Source organism: Staurois parvus, unplaced genomic scaffold (genome assembly GCF_062004578.1).
Source record: "Staurois parvus isolate SC_StPar_1 unplaced genomic scaffold, SC_StPar_1.0 ptg001687l, whole genome shotgun sequence".
NCBI lineage: Eukaryota > Metazoa > Chordata > Amphibia > Anura > Ranidae > Staurois > Staurois parvus.
In genome coordinates this window covers 466905-482638 of record NW_028319483.1, presented here as the reverse complement: position 1 = coordinate 482638, position 15734 = coordinate 466905, and the positions used below count along the sequence as shown (strand labels likewise).

Below are 15734 nucleotides of genomic sequence, written 5' to 3'. Positions count from 1 at the left end.
GGACTGCATAGACAGATGCACCGGAGCACCTGCCACTGCAGAGGCAACTTCAGAAATTTTGTGCCACACCAATGAGAGGCTTGGGCAGGCCCAAAATATATGCACTAGAGTACCAGCAAGGCCACAGCCCCGGAAACAAAGGTGGGACGTCCCTGGATACATGGCGTGTAGTCTAGATGGGGTATGATACCATCTGGTTATTACTTTGAGGGCCGTCTCACGGACAGAAAGATCTAGAGCTCTTACACCAAAATGTGAATTTAAAAATGTCTAATCTGTCGATAATGATAATATTCATGAAGCGGGATATCAAAAAGTATGCGTAGCATCTCAAAAGTGATACAAGATCCTCCTCTCTGAAAGTCAGATGACCTAATAAAGGACCTATCATACCACCAACAGAATACCTGTGAAGATGAGAATGCTGTAATAAAATTTGGGTCACCAAAAAAAATGATGAACCTGGTGAGACAGAGGAGACAAGATTCAATTTAAGTTTATAACGGGACCAAAACATCAATGATTGGGCAACAATGGAGTTATAGAGCAATAACGAGCGGGGGGGGGGGGATTTTGGACCATAATACACCTGGTAAATAGAATGGATGTATAGACTGAGATTCAAATCTGATCCATGGGACCTGGGAAGTAATAGTCGCCCATTGTGATAGCTGTGCGAAATGGGCTGACAGGTATTAAAGCCAGAAATTGGGGAGACCTAGGCCTCCCGCCCATTGTGACCGGTAGAGGACCGATGAAGTAAAACGAGGGCGTTTGTTATGCCAAATAAAATGATTAATAATCCGTTGAAAGTGATCTAAGAACGTTTTTGAGACAGGGATTAGGAGTGATCTAAATAAAGTAATCTAGGCTAGACATTCATTGTTACTGCCGTGACTCTGCCCAAGAATGAGATAGGGGATCCATGCCAGATCTTCAATAGAGGTGAGAGGCGTGACACACATGGTGGCCAATTAGCAGCAAATAATTTTGAGTATCTGGGGGTGAGGTTTATACCTAGGTATGAAATCTGATCCGTGGCCCAACGAAATGGAAAAGAATTGCGGAGAGATGCACCCAGGGAATCAGGAACATTAATAAGCAGAACTACTGATTTAGTAAAATTTACAGTAAGACCTGATACTGTTACAAAGTCATTCAATAATGAGCAGAAGTCAGGCAATGACACCAACAGTTTAGTAAGGAAAAGCATAACATCATCTGCATACATACAAATTGTGAAATGTGAACCAATAATGGGGAACCAGAAATGTCTGAGTGTGATTATTGCAATTGCCAAGGGTTCCAAAACAAGCCCCAATAATAAGGGTGAAAGAGGACAACCCTGACGGGTACCTCCGCCTAGTGTACAAAATACAGAATTGCAGCCTGGAAGTCTTATTCTTGTTTTGGGGGGAGTCATACAAAGCATGTACACCAGACAGAAATTCATCACTAAAGCCCATCTTCTGCAGTAATGAAAACAAGTATGGCCAGAGCAGGAGTGGACTGACAACTCATGGGGCCAAGGCGCGAAAGGAGATCATGGGGCCGTGTCCTTGCCCACACTCAAAGCACACCCAAAAAAAGCCTATAAAAAAGGTACTAGGGGCATTTCATGGGGCCCCCTACTGACCCTGGGCCCTCAGGTGGTGCCCGAGTGCTCGAATGGTCAGTCCGCCCCTGGGCCAGAGGACACTATCAATAACAAAACTTCTTTAGAATGCAAATTGGCATCCTGAATAACATTTAATATGAGAGGAATATTGTCCGTGATAAGTCTGCCTGGGATAAAACCCTCCTCTTTAGGGAAGCCCACCCCAACCTCCCCTAACACCCAACCTCACCTAACAACTAACCTCCTTCACTCCTCCCACCACAGCCATCTCCTCCTGTACCACCTTCCCCTCCCTCCTAAATTGTAAGCTCGAAAGAGCAGGGCCCTCGAACCCCTCGTGTGTTGTATTGTTACTGTCTTGTCCCATGTTCTGTCCCCCTTGCTACTGTACAGCGCTGAGCATACCCTTTGGCGCTATATAAATATTGTAACAATAATAATATTAATAATAAGGCCAACCAATCTGCCAGAATGCGGCTAAATATTTTCAGATCATTGTTCATCACTGAGATTGGTCTATAGTTTTGAGGTAAATGATGGTCTTTCAGGGGTTTAGGTAATAGAGACAGGTTAGCCAAGAGTATCTTCTCAGGAAACCTACCGCCCTGCAAATCATCATTGAATAATGACATCAAAGAGGGAGCCAATGTAGGAGCAAAATGTTTATAATAACTGGCCGTGAACCCATCAGGGCCGATGCTGTGGAAGTTCTTAGTGTGCTAATCACACAGGATATTTCCTTCAAAGTGCATGGGGCATTGGGAGAGGATATCTGAGAGGGTGAGAGAACAGGGAGGGGTATAGAATCAAGCCACGAGCCATTTGAGGAAGCAGAAGTTGGTTGCAGGGGAGCTAATAGGGTGGAATAAAAATTTTCAAAAATACCCAGGACTTCACGAGGAAGAGAGGAGATACTGCCGGATTTAGTACGTAACTTGTAGATATGTGGGGGTTGTATTGAAAGGTTTAATTTCTGTGCGATATCATCGTTTTGTTACGAAGAGATGGATTGCCAACATGAGCTCTATAATGTAATTCTAATTTTTGGGTAAGTTTCTGAATTTGTTTCCATCGTTCTCTATTTCTAGAAGAAGCCATAGAAATAAGGAGGCATCGCAGGACTGCCTTATGGACTACCCACAAGATGGCCGGGGAGATATCAGGAGTTGTGTTTGACTGAAAGTATTCTTGAATGGAAGTAACTACTTCATGGCGGGTGTTAGTATCCGTAAGCATAGAGTCGTTAAGTCTCCAGGAGTAGGGAGTAGGGGCTAGACCTATAAAAGTGATAGACAGCGCGATAATATTATGATCTGACCAGGGGCTTAAATGAATGCAAGCTTTCCTAGAGTTAGCCAGCAGAATGGGGGAGCAATAGATATAATCTAGTCTAGCATAAGAGTCATGTGGGTGGGAGTAAAATGAATAATCTCTAGCTCCTACATTATGTGCCCTCCATGACTCTACCAGTTGAAGTGTGTCTAACTTTTTGGTAAGGGATTTTGGGAAGGCCTGGGAGGATGGTGAGGATGAGCTTTGGTCTAAAAGGGGGCTAGCCAAATAAAATCACCTCCCACCAATAAATGAGGGGATAGAAACCGATCAAGAATTTTGAAATAAACGGGAAAAGAAGGATGCTTGCACCGAATTTGGTGCATAGACATTAGCGATCGTGAGTTCACGACCCGAGGGGGTGCCTTTAATAATGATAAATCTGCCCTCAGGGTCACGTGCCCGAGGGTGTTTTTACTACAAACACATGGGAATAACATGCCCTGCCCTGCTCGTCCCGGGGAACTCTGGTAAGGATCTGCTGATCTATCAGGTCCCCAATTAGGACACGCAGGGCCTGCACCCTTTCCCGATCCTTGGGAAGGTGGGTTACCAGATATCTGATGGGGGGACTGAAGTTGAACTCCAACCTGTACCCCTTCTTGATCAAGTCCAGGATGTACAGATTTGAGAAAATTGAAGCCTACTGAGGGAGAAAGGTCCCCAATCTTCTTTCCATTGGGACGTTCAAGTCATTGAGATGAGACTTGGTGGGCCTTGAGGAGGATTGAATAAGATTCCTCCTCTTCCCCTATTCTTGTGCCCTGTCCAATGTTTCTTAGGCTGAACCTCTTTAGCCTGCTGGGCATGTGTTTTTTGACAAAAACCCTACTAGAGTAAAACCTTTTCTTACTCTCTGGGAATGTCCTCTTTTAATGGGCTGTACATTCCAGAGCCTCCTCGAGACCTGGACCAAAAAGATTATCGCCAATAAAGGGTAAGGCACAAAGGTGCAGTTTGAATGCTGAGTTCCCTGCCCAGGTTTTTAACCAAAATGCCCTTTTAGATGAATTCACTAGGGCAGTTTCGAGCCGCTAGCTTAACTGATTTGGCCGAGGCATCCACAAGGAAACCAACTGCTTTAAACAGCAAAGGAAATTATTTCAGGATTTGCTGCCTGGAGGTCCCTGCCGAAAGATGCGACTAACTGGGTAAGCCAGCATTCCAGATTTCTGGTGACACAGGTAGCCGATAAAGGTGGCCTAAAGCTGATGGAAGTGGAATCCCAGGCCCTGCGGAGTAAGACTTCATCCCTCTTATCCATAGGGTCTTTCAGAGCCCCCATATCTTCAAATGCTAAGTCCGTCCTTTTAGAGACATTAGATAAGGGGGTGTCTAATTTCTGAACCTTGTTCCATTGCTGGGACCCGTTATCCTAAAAAGGAAACCTCCTTTTAAGATTACTTTAGAAAAAGGGTTTCCTCTCTGTAGTGACTTTTGGGGGACTAGTTATCAAAAACATAATTTCATTCCAACAGCAACAAGCTCAGCCGTCTGTTAAGAGTTAACCTTTCTTGGTGAAAATTCAAATGACCTTCTAGTGAAATTACCCCCACAATGAGTGGAAGAGATGTGTTCCAGAGACAATAGGTTATTTGAATTTCTACAGGTAGTTAAACATGGCCCAAGACAGACAATCCTGAGAGCTTATGTTGGTGACTCTAAGACTGGCAAAGTATGTTTGCTCAACAAATTGCCATTTGTCTATCGGATTTGAGGAGATTTCACCTACAAAAAGCTAATTAGAAAGTCAAATACAACGTTGGACTTCCAAACAGTGAGTCACCACACTGACCAAATTACCAATAAGTGAGACGATACTTATAAGTCTGAGAAGATTAAACAAAACCTTGGAGAGAGTGATAAGCCAACAGACTTCTCAAACGAAGGCTACAAGGACAACTGGTTGTTTACCCTATTATCTGAACAATGGACACGTAAACAGAGGTTTCCTGTGTCATTCCTAAGACCAAAAGGTGAAACTTAGAACTTATATTTTTACCCACAAAGACATTAAAGAAGAGACATATTATTCACACTCTTGTTCAAACAAAAATATATTCAGCAGAGTTGGGGATTGCATACCACTAAATTGAGTATGAAATGGTGAAAAGTAAGATATTTTGTGAATTGGCATCAGTTGTATGTTTCCATCAGAAAGCAAATGTTTCACACAAGTGTGAACCTCAGGGAAATGAATAACTGAATACACATATATCTTCTATGGTTCCTATCCAGGACATTAGAGGTAGAATCAAATATATTTGGATGAGACGTATATTTAATATCTAAAATCACCTTGGTTTCCACCCGAGGTATGAGTCATCATAAATACTCAAATTGTTTTGTGATCCCTGACTGCCCCCCAGTGGACAGGTGAGAGATATCTTAGGTACATACACCTCTCAACCGGCCAATTAAATAGCCTGTTGGGAGGGTCTTTAGAACAATGGTTTGGATGGTATAAAAAGCAATGCACCTCATTTAGAAAAAAAACAAGCTGAAAGAAAAAACAAGCTACAAAAAACAACACAGAAAAAACCCAAGAAAACTGACAAGCTGAAGAAATCTGACGAGGCTGAAATCTATCCCATCTGAAGAACCACTACTTAATCCTTTCAAACTTCTACTAAACTTCTAAATCTCTGAACTTCTACCATCCTACATTTTTCCAACACTACCACCTATCTCTCACTTGCTCCTTGAGGCCATTCCTGAAGGCGTTTCAATTGCCAGCTGAATCCACTGGGGAGGCGTCATAATCCAGGTTCTGGGTGTGGTGACACTGTTTAGAATTAAATATTGTATGGTATATCTCCTCTCTTGTATAGAGTGATAATCATTGCATTGGGGTGATAACTGCATTGGGTGTTCATATATAGATAGAGAGATCCATATTATTACTGCTAAAAAAATTGTTTGGTGTCATAATGAAAATTTACATATTGCATAATTAATACATTTTTATTGGTTAGGGTACAATTTATCAGGGAATATTTTCTCCCATTTCTATGGCCACGTTTTGGGAGAAATGACCTCTGAAGTACTCTAAATTACCATTTATTAATAAATGTAATTTTAATCTTTATTATTAATTAGAATTGTTGGGTATATAGAATTGGTATCGTATATCTTTGATCGTGTGTACCAGTATCCATTCATCACCAGTCTTTTGCGTTTTGTGTTAATATATATATAATTTTTGTACATAAATAAATTTATCTATTTATTTATTATAAGGCAATTCTTGTGTATATGGTACGAATCATACTGGCTAAAAGGACTCAAGGTATATTAATAAGTGGTGATCAAATTATTAAGGTGTCCAAATTATTGGTTCATTAAATATTTGCCGTATCTTAACGGCTGGAGGCACTGCGATATTTTGTTTAAGGGAGAGGGACACCACCCTTCATAAGTAGAATAAATTCTTACATAAACCACCACATCTCAGGGCTTTCCCATTCATGCCTAATGGTATCAACCAGGGAACTATGGACTGGAAAGACACTAGTCTTTCTAACATACAAACCTTGATACATGAGGTCATGCTTAGATAGGCAAACATCCTCCTCCTCGATCTCTAAGGTTTCGTAGATAACTTTAAGGAGGTCGTCCACATCTTCCAGGGGCAATTTGTTCCTGGAACCTCTGGAGGAGAAAACTTCACCATCCTCCTCTTATGAGCCTGAATCTAACCGGGACCTAGGATCCTCCTTGGGTCCTCCTACCCTCTTAATGCATCTGCTACCTCCAAACCCACCGATTGGGTCCAAGGATCCAGTGGCGACTGCATTTTTCCAACAGGGATCTAAAGGATTGAAATGTAGACAACATGTCATCCTTAATGGAGGTGAGCACTTTATGGCACGCTGTAAATGACTTATCCTTAATTAGGATAGCCACACAATTGCAGCATAAGGGTTCTTCCCAAGCTGAACCCAATTTAGCTGCACAAACTGCACACTTCTTCTTGGGGGTCTGACTCTGCACCTTGTCCTGGACTTTAACCTACAATAAGCAAGAAAAAACATAATACAGAAAATAATCAGCCCAGGGCCCCTCATACAAAAACCACTGTGCTGGCGGAGCAAGAAAAGGAAGTGTGCCCACCAGGGTCAGCAAGAGGGATCAGAGTCCCCAAGCTTACCTTAGAGGAGCCAGTGCCTGAAGGACCAGGGTCTGCCTAAGAAGTGCCAGCGCCTTCCATCCATCCCTCTTTGTGTAGAGCCACAGGCTCTGCTGGGTCTGTACACCAGACTGGCTGCCTGACCAGATGCTTGTACCGCTATGGAGACTGGAACCAAGAGTCTCCGGCGCCCGTTGACTACATTTCCGCGGCCGGAACGGCCGGTTACTGGACAGCACCCAGAAGTTGCAGCTACTTGCACGCCCGCTTGGCAGTCACTGCACCACTGTGCATCAGATGCTGGAACCCCCCCACATGGGAAGCAGGACAGGCATCAAAGGTCCTGGACCCCCCAGGACACCCCCGATGATGGTTATCATCCACTGAGGCATGGAAGGACATCAGGAGAGCAGCCCCACTCCCCCTGAAGGAATCACGTCAGGCAGGAGGAAGTAAGACAGACCAGGAGCCACCAGCAACCTCTAGGGCCCAGGACTTCCAGACAATCAGTTCCTTGATGACTGCACCCATCCTTGCAGAGGAAACACTAAAAACTCAGGAGGGAGGCCTGGTGGTCCGCCTTTTATAGTACTGTGCTTACGTGTTTCCTGTCCGAGAGGGAGGAGCTCTGTCTCAGGAAGGATGTCCTGGAGGACGTTTGTAGAAATGAACATTAGAATGACTGAGAGACAAAAGACAGAAATAGATCAGTGGCTGCATGCACACCTCATTGTTAGGCTGCAGGTAGAGAGGCAGAGATGAGGCAGGATTTATCATGAAATACAAATTAAAGTGTATTATTTTCAAAACAGCCGAGAATATTTCACAAGGTCTGAAAAGTATGTAAGTCATCGAGTTATTCCCCAATTTAAGAAGAAGAGCATAACTGCAGGTAGTAAATGTAAGAGAGGAGTTGCAGATGATAAGATGGTGGGTAGTATGTACAGGAGAGGAGTACGGAGGTATGACAGTGATGGGTACGTACAGGAGAGGAGTACGGAGGTATGACAGTGATGGGTACGTACAGGAGAGGAGTACGGAGGTATGACAGTGATGGGTACGTACAGGAGAGGAGTACGGAGGTATTACAGTGATCGGTATGTACAGGAGAGGAGTACGGAGGTATGACAGTTATCGGTATGTACAGGAGAGGAGTACGGAGGTATGACAGTGATCGGTATGTACAGGAGAGGAGTACGGAGGTATGACAGTGATGGGTATGTACAGGAGAGGAGTACGGAGGTATGACAGTGATGGGTATGTACAGGAGAGGAGTACGGAGGTATGACAGTGATCGGTATGTACAGGAGAGGAGTGTGGAGGTATGACAGTGATGGGTATGTACAGGAGAGGAGTACGGAGGTATGACAGTGATGGGTATGTACAGGAGAGGAGTATGGAGGTATGACAGTGATGGGTATGTACAGGAGAGGAGTACGGAGGTATGACAGTGATGGGTATGTACAGGAGAGGAGTACAGAGGTATGACAGTGATGGGTATGTACAGGAGAGGAGTACAGAGGTATGACAGTGATGGGTATGTACAGGAGAGGAGTACGGAGGTATGACAGTGATGGGTATGTACAGGAGAGGAGTACGGAGGTATGACAGTGATGGGTATGTACAGGAGAGGAGTACGGAGGTATGACAGTGATGGGTATGTACAGGAGAGGAGTACGGAGGTATGACAGTGATGGGTATGTACAGGAGAGGAGTACGGAGGTATGACAGTGATGGGTATGTACAGGAGAGGAGTACGGAGATATGACAGTGATGGGTATGTACAGGAGAGGAGTACGGAGGTATGACAGTGATGGGTATGTACAGGAGAGGAGTACGGAGGTATGACAGTGATGGGTATGTACAGGAGAGGAGTACGGAGGTATGACAGTGATGGGTATGTACAGGAGAGGAGTACGGAGGTATGACATTGATGGGTATGTACAGGAGAGGAGTACGGAGATATGACAGTGATGGGTATGTACAGGAGAGGAGTATGGAGGTATGACAGTGATGGGTATGTACAGGAGAGGAGTGTGGAGGTATGACAGTGATGGGTATGTACAGGAGAGGAGTACAGAGGTATGACAGTGATGGGTATGTACAGGAGAGGAGTACAGAGGTATGACAGTGATGGGTATGTACAGGAGAGGAGTACGGAGGTATGACAGTGATGGGTATGTACAGGAGAGGAGTGTGGAGGTATGACAGTGATGGGTATGTACAGGAGAGGAGTACGGAGGTATGACAGTGATCGGTATGTACAGGAGAGGAGTACGGAGGTATGACAGTGATGGGTATGTACAGGAGAGGAGTACAGAGGTATGACAGTGATGGGTATGTACAGGAGAGGAGTACGGAGGTATGACCGTTCCAAGGGAGGAGTATCTCAGGAAGGGTCTATACTCCGCCATAACTCTGGTTCTCGGAGTGTCAGGTCCCAGCGGGTTCTCCTGGTGTCTCTCCTGTTATTCTGTCTCGGACACATCAGAGGAACATGGTGGGAGATCGGCCTGAATGTCCTTCCTAGGAGGGAATACCGGAGCCATTCTGAGGCCCATTTAATGGCCGGCAATGAGGAGGAAACCAACACTGAGAAGTAGATGCTGAGATATATACAGCACAAGGCAGCACAGTGGCTGAGTGGTTAGCACTTCCACCTGGCAGTACTCGGGTTGTTGGTTCAAATCACAACCATGGCACCACCTGCCTGGAGTTTGCATGTTCTCCCTGTGCCTGTGTGGGTTTCCTCCGGGTACTCCGGTTTCCTCCCACACGACAAAGACGTGCTGGGAGGTGAATTGTCTCCGCTCTAAGGTGTCCCTAGTATGTGTATGTATGAATGTGAGTTAGGGCCCTTAGATTGTACGCTCCTCGGGGGCGGGGACTGATGGGAATGTACAATATAGATGTAAACTGACGGCGCTATATAAGTACCTGGAATAAATAATAATAATACACCCAGATCATCGATGACGAGGAGGAAGGTTCGGTCACAGATGATTGGTCCGTCTATAGCAGGGACAGGAGCCGGGACCAGGAATAGGAGATCCACCTGACTTACCCGTGTGCTCTGACATGGAGAAGATCCCATGCTGGCCCTATGGTGGCCGTGTGTTCAGGATGGAGACCGACAATCACAGGATCGTCTGGAAGCCGATCTAAAATGGCTGAAAGGAGGAAAGTGTTCCCGGGACAGGAAGTGACACTGGACAGGAAGTGACACAGACAGGAAGTGACTCCAGACAGATTTATACAGAGGCTGCAGCATGGAGAGCAGACACTAGATGGTGCTGGTCCAAAAATAGCTGTATAGCATAAAACAGGGGAAAAAAATGAAAAACAAAAGACGATGGCGGCTCGTAAACTTCTATTGTCCATGTATGCACAGTTATCACATTACAGTGGATTAGATCTCCCTCCATTTTGTTGTAGCCCGCCTGTCCTTCCTCCGGCGGCCATTTTCCCTTAGTCTAATACAATGTTCGTACAGTTATACACATTACAGTGCAGTGGATTAGATCTTTGTCCTCCATTTTGTTGTAGGCCACCTGTCCCTCCTCCGGCGGCCATTTTCCCTTAGTCTGATATGAAAGCTGGCACATTTTGTCCCCTGATATTAGACATTAGCCGGGTGATGGTATACACACAGCGGGCAGATCTCAATCAATGTCACCCACTAGTCTATACTGTCACGGGGTTGGCCAGCCAATCATGTGGCTCCTATTCTGTCCTTCCAATGACCATTCCTAGTACATAGGACTCATCTTCCATACTACATTCATGATACAACAAGATGGAAACTCCCAATATACAGAGAAAATCTCCCATAAAATACATAGAAATCACATCTGCCCTAAAGGGCCATAAACATAAGAAGATTGCCCCCGACACCCCCAGATTCATCTACAATACTAGCCAAGGTGTCATTGGTCCCCCTAATACACGGATAGTACCCCAATCCTGCATTCATACATGTGACAATACACCATGGATTCCTCCCGCTCTATATTATGTCTCCATACAAATCAGTCGCCATCCAATCCATCCATCTCACAAAAGCTCCAATACCCAGCAAATGTTTCCGTCTCCTCCTAGTAATAACCATGTGATCTCCATGAGAATAAAGCGCCAATTTGTGTCCTTATCCCCTCCCCCTACGCAGGATGTACACCCCTTCATGGCCACGCCTCTTTATGTAACTGACAATTGCGCGGTCGTGCAACGCTGCACCCAAACTAAATATCCGTCCTTTCTTCACACAAATAGAGCTTTCTGTCGGTGGGATGTCATCACCTGTGCGCTTTTTATTTTTCACGCCATAAACAAAAAAAGACCAAAAATTTGGAAGAAAAACAATATTTTGTACTTTCAGCTATAAAATATATAAAGTAACCTCAAAGTTAGTTATAAATTTCACCAAAATGTCTCCCGCTCCATGTTTATGGGAAAAGGACCCCAATAAGTGGGTATTGATTGCTGTGTGTGACCGTTATATCGTCTGCAGACTATGGGGAGATCATGGGGTGTACACAGCTTGTACTTCTCACTGCACAGCACATTTCTGGGGGGCTAAGATACCAGGACACCCCCAATACCAGGACACCCCCAATACCAGGACACCCCCAATACCAGGACACCCCCAATACCAGGACACCCCCAAATACCAGGACACCCCCATTACCAGGACACCCCCAAATACCAGGACTGGACAACCCCAAATACCAGGACACCCCCCAATACCAGACAGGACACCCCCAATACCAGGACACCCCCAATACCAGGACACCCCCAAATACCAGGACTGGACAACCCCAAATACCAGGACACCCCCCAATACCAGACAGGACACCCCCAATACCAGGACACCCCCAATACCAGGACACCCCCAAATACCAGGACACACCCAATACCAGGACACCCCCAATACCAGGACACCCCCAAATACCAGGACACACCCAATACCAGGACACTCCCCAATACCAGGACACCCCCAATACCAGGACACCCCCAAATACCAGGACACCCCCAATACCAGGACACCCCCAAATACCAGGACACCCCCAATACCAGGACACTCCCCAATACCAGGACACCCCCCAATACCAGGACAGGACACCCCCAATACCAGGACACCCCCAAATACCAGGACATGACACCCCCAATACCAGGACACCCCCAAATAACAGGACATGACACCCCCAAATACCAGGACACCTCCAATACCGGGACATCCCCCAATACTGGGACATCCCCCAATACCAGGACACCCCCAAATACCAGGACACCCCCAATACCAGGACACCCACAAATACCAGGACAGGACACCCCCAAATACCAGGACAGGACAAACACCCCCAAATACCAGGACGGTACAAACACCCCCAAATACCAGAGCAGTATAAACACCCCCAAATACCAGGACAGCACAAACACCCCCAAATACCAGGACAGTACAAACACCCCCAAATACCAGGATAGTACAAACACCCCCAAATACCAGGACAGGACAAACACCCCCAAATACCAGGACAGGACAAACACCCTCAAATACCAGGACGGGACACCCCCAAATACCAGGACAGGACAAACACCCCCAAATACCAGGACGGTACAAACCCCCCCAAATACCAGAGCAGTATAAACACCCCCAAATACCAGGACAGCACTAACACCCCAAATACCAGGACAGGACAAATACCCCCAAATACCAGGACAAACACCCCCAAATACCAGGACGGGACAGTACACACCCCCTGTGACGGGGGGTAGGCAGGACAGGACAAACACCCCCAAATACCAGGACAGGACAGTACACACCCCCTGTGACGGGGGGGGGCAGGACAGAAGACACAGAGCAGATGATAAACACACAAAGCTTTATTGAAAGATGACAATCACTCAATTGGGGTCAGCAGGTAGCGTCTCAGTGCCCAGTGTAGGGGAAGAGCAGGGAGAGGGCCCAAAACAATTGTAATCCGGCCCCAGGGGGCAAAGTCAGAGTCTCTGGCAGTTTGTAATCCAAACAGGGAAGAGAAAGGGGGGAGAGTTCATGGACGGTCCATAGGGGAATAAAACGGGTGCAGACACTCACGGGCCCAGCAGGAATGTCCTGACTCACAGCAGATGACAGCAGGGGGGTGACCCTCCTCAGCACACAGCAACAGCGGGTAATCCGGTCCCCAGAGTATTAGAGTATAGGGGGGCCCACAACAGGCAGTCCTATCACACAGCAGCAGCGGGTAATCCGGGCCCCAGAGTATTCGACAGAGTATAGGGGGGCCCAAAGCAGGTAGTCCTATCACACAGCAGCAGCGGATAATCCGGGCCCCGGAGTATTAGGGAGAGTATCGTGGGGCCCACAGCAGGTAGTCCTAGCACACAGCAGCAGCGGATAATCCGGGCCCCGGAGTATTAGGGAGAGTATCGTGGGGCCCACAGCAGGTAGTCCTAGCACACAGCAGCAGCGGATAATCCGGACCCCAGAGTATTAGGCAGAGTATAGGGGGGCCCACAGCAGGCAGTCCTAGCACACAGCAACAGCGGGTAATCCAGGCCCCAGAGTATTAGGCAGGGTATAGGGGGGCCCATAACAGGTAGTCCTAGCACACAGCAGCAGCGGATAATCCGGGCCCCAGAGTATTAGGCAGAGTATCGTGGGGCCCCCAACAGGTAGTCTTAGCACACGGCAGCAGCAGATTATCCAGGCCCAGAGTATTAGACAGAGTATCGTGGGGCCCACAGCAGGTAGTCCTAGCACACAGCAACAGCAGGTAATCCGGGCCCCAGAGTATTAGGCAGAATATTGTGGGGCCCACAGCAAAGCAGTCCTTGGAGTATGGCAGCGTGCCCAGCGGGTAATAATACTGTAAATCCCGGGTAATACTGCAGAGTGTCAGCGAGTAATAATCCTCCCGATCCCGGTATTACTGCAGAGTGTCAGCTGGTAATAATCCTCCCGATCCTGGGGTCTTTGCAGAGTGGCTGTGGGGGTCTTGCCTCACCGCAGACCTATCAGCAGCTGTGTAGCGGACAGAACGACCTGGGACGCTCCTCACCGGCCTTCTTAAAACCAGTGTAGGACGCTCCCAGTCATCCTGGCAACCGTGGGGCATTTCCCGGCAACGAGGCACACCCCCATGACATGGGCCACGCTCACGAGAGTACGGCCTTTGTCAGTCGGCGAGTGCAGGAGCGGGAAACTCCTGTGCCAGCGCTGTACTCACCAGGGCCATGCGGCGTTGGGCTGACTGCCGCGGCCTGGAACATCCCTGCGGGGGGTCCGCCCCTTCTCCTGCTGGATGGCTGGAGAGGTGTGAACCTCACCGCAGGGAACTATCTCTCCCCCTCCAGCTGCTCTGGATAGAGACAGAGAGGTGACAGGAGTCACACCTCTCATCCTGGATGGCCGGGCTTCAAAGGGCCATGACATGATGAGAGGGGGGAGAGGTGGGTGGAGCTGAGAGGAGGGAGAGCGCACAGCCTGGCACCCCATGACAGTTGAGTTTGGTGTTGGGTCTGGTATGTTGGTTGGAGGAGGAAGCTTGACACTGGAGATCTCGTCACAAATTGTGTCCATCTTCTTGAAGTGACTGGCAATCTCCTGTGCAGTAAGTAAGTTGGTGGGCGGAGGCAGTGGGGGGCGGAGTAAGGAATTAAGGGTAGAGAAGAGTGATGAGGATTGGATGAGAGGGTCTTGATGAGAGTTGTAGTAGGTTTGCTTAGCAGCATGGAGGTTGGAGTTGTATTTGAGGACAACATGGAGCGGGAGACATTTTGGCCGAAATTTATAACTAACTTTGAGGTTACTTTATATATTTTATTGCCGAAAGTAAAAAATATTGTTTTTCTTCTAAATTTTTGGTCTTTTTTTGTTTATGGCGTGAAAAATAAAAAGCGCACAGGTGATGACATCCCATCGACAGAAAGCTCTATTTGTGTGAAGAAAGGACGGATATTTAGTTTGGGTGCAGCGTTGCACGACCGCACAATTGTCAGTTACATAAAGAGGCGTGGCCATGAAGGGGTGTACATCCTGCGTAGGGGGAGGGGATAAGGACACAAATTGGTGCTTTATTCTCATGGAGATCACATGGTTATTACTAGGAGGAGACGGAAACATTTGCTGGGTATTGGAGCTTTTGTGAGATGGATGGATTGGATGGCGACTGATTTGTATGGAGACATAATATAGAGCGGGAGGAATCCATGGTGTATTGTCACATGTATGAATGCAGGATTGGGGTACTATCCGTGTATTAGGGGGACCAATGACACCTTGGCTAGTATTGTAGATGAATCTGGGGGCGTCGGGGGCAATCTTCTTATGTTTATGGCCCTTTAGGGCAGATGTGATTTCTATGTATTTTATGGGAGATTTTCTCTGTATATTGGGAGTTTCCATCTTGTTGTATCATGAATGTAGTATGGAAGATGAGTCCTATGTACTAGGAATGGTCATTGGAAGGACAGAATAGGAGCCACATGATTGGCTGGCCAACCCCGTGACAGTATAGACTAGTGGGTGACATTGATTGAGATCTGCCCGCTGTGTGTATACAATCACCCGGCTAATGTCTAATATCAGGGGACAAAATGTGCCAGCATTCATATCAGACTAAGGGAAAATGGCCGCTGGAGGAGGGACAGGTGGGC

General features: G+C 46.9%; 1 protein-coding gene across 1 annotated transcript in view; it reads right to left on the bottom strand.

Annotated features, from left to right (window-relative positions):
* LOC149434758 (uncharacterized) overlaps positions 1-10257 on the bottom strand; it is a 32367-nt gene extending 22110 nt beyond the window's left edge. The window contains exon 1 of the mRNA XM_089663440.1: positions 10144-10257. The gene's annotated coding sequence lies outside the window, so the exon portion shown is untranslated. The remainder of the gene's footprint in view (positions 1-10143) is intronic.
* Between the last annotated feature and the right edge of the window lie 5477 nt (positions 10258-15734).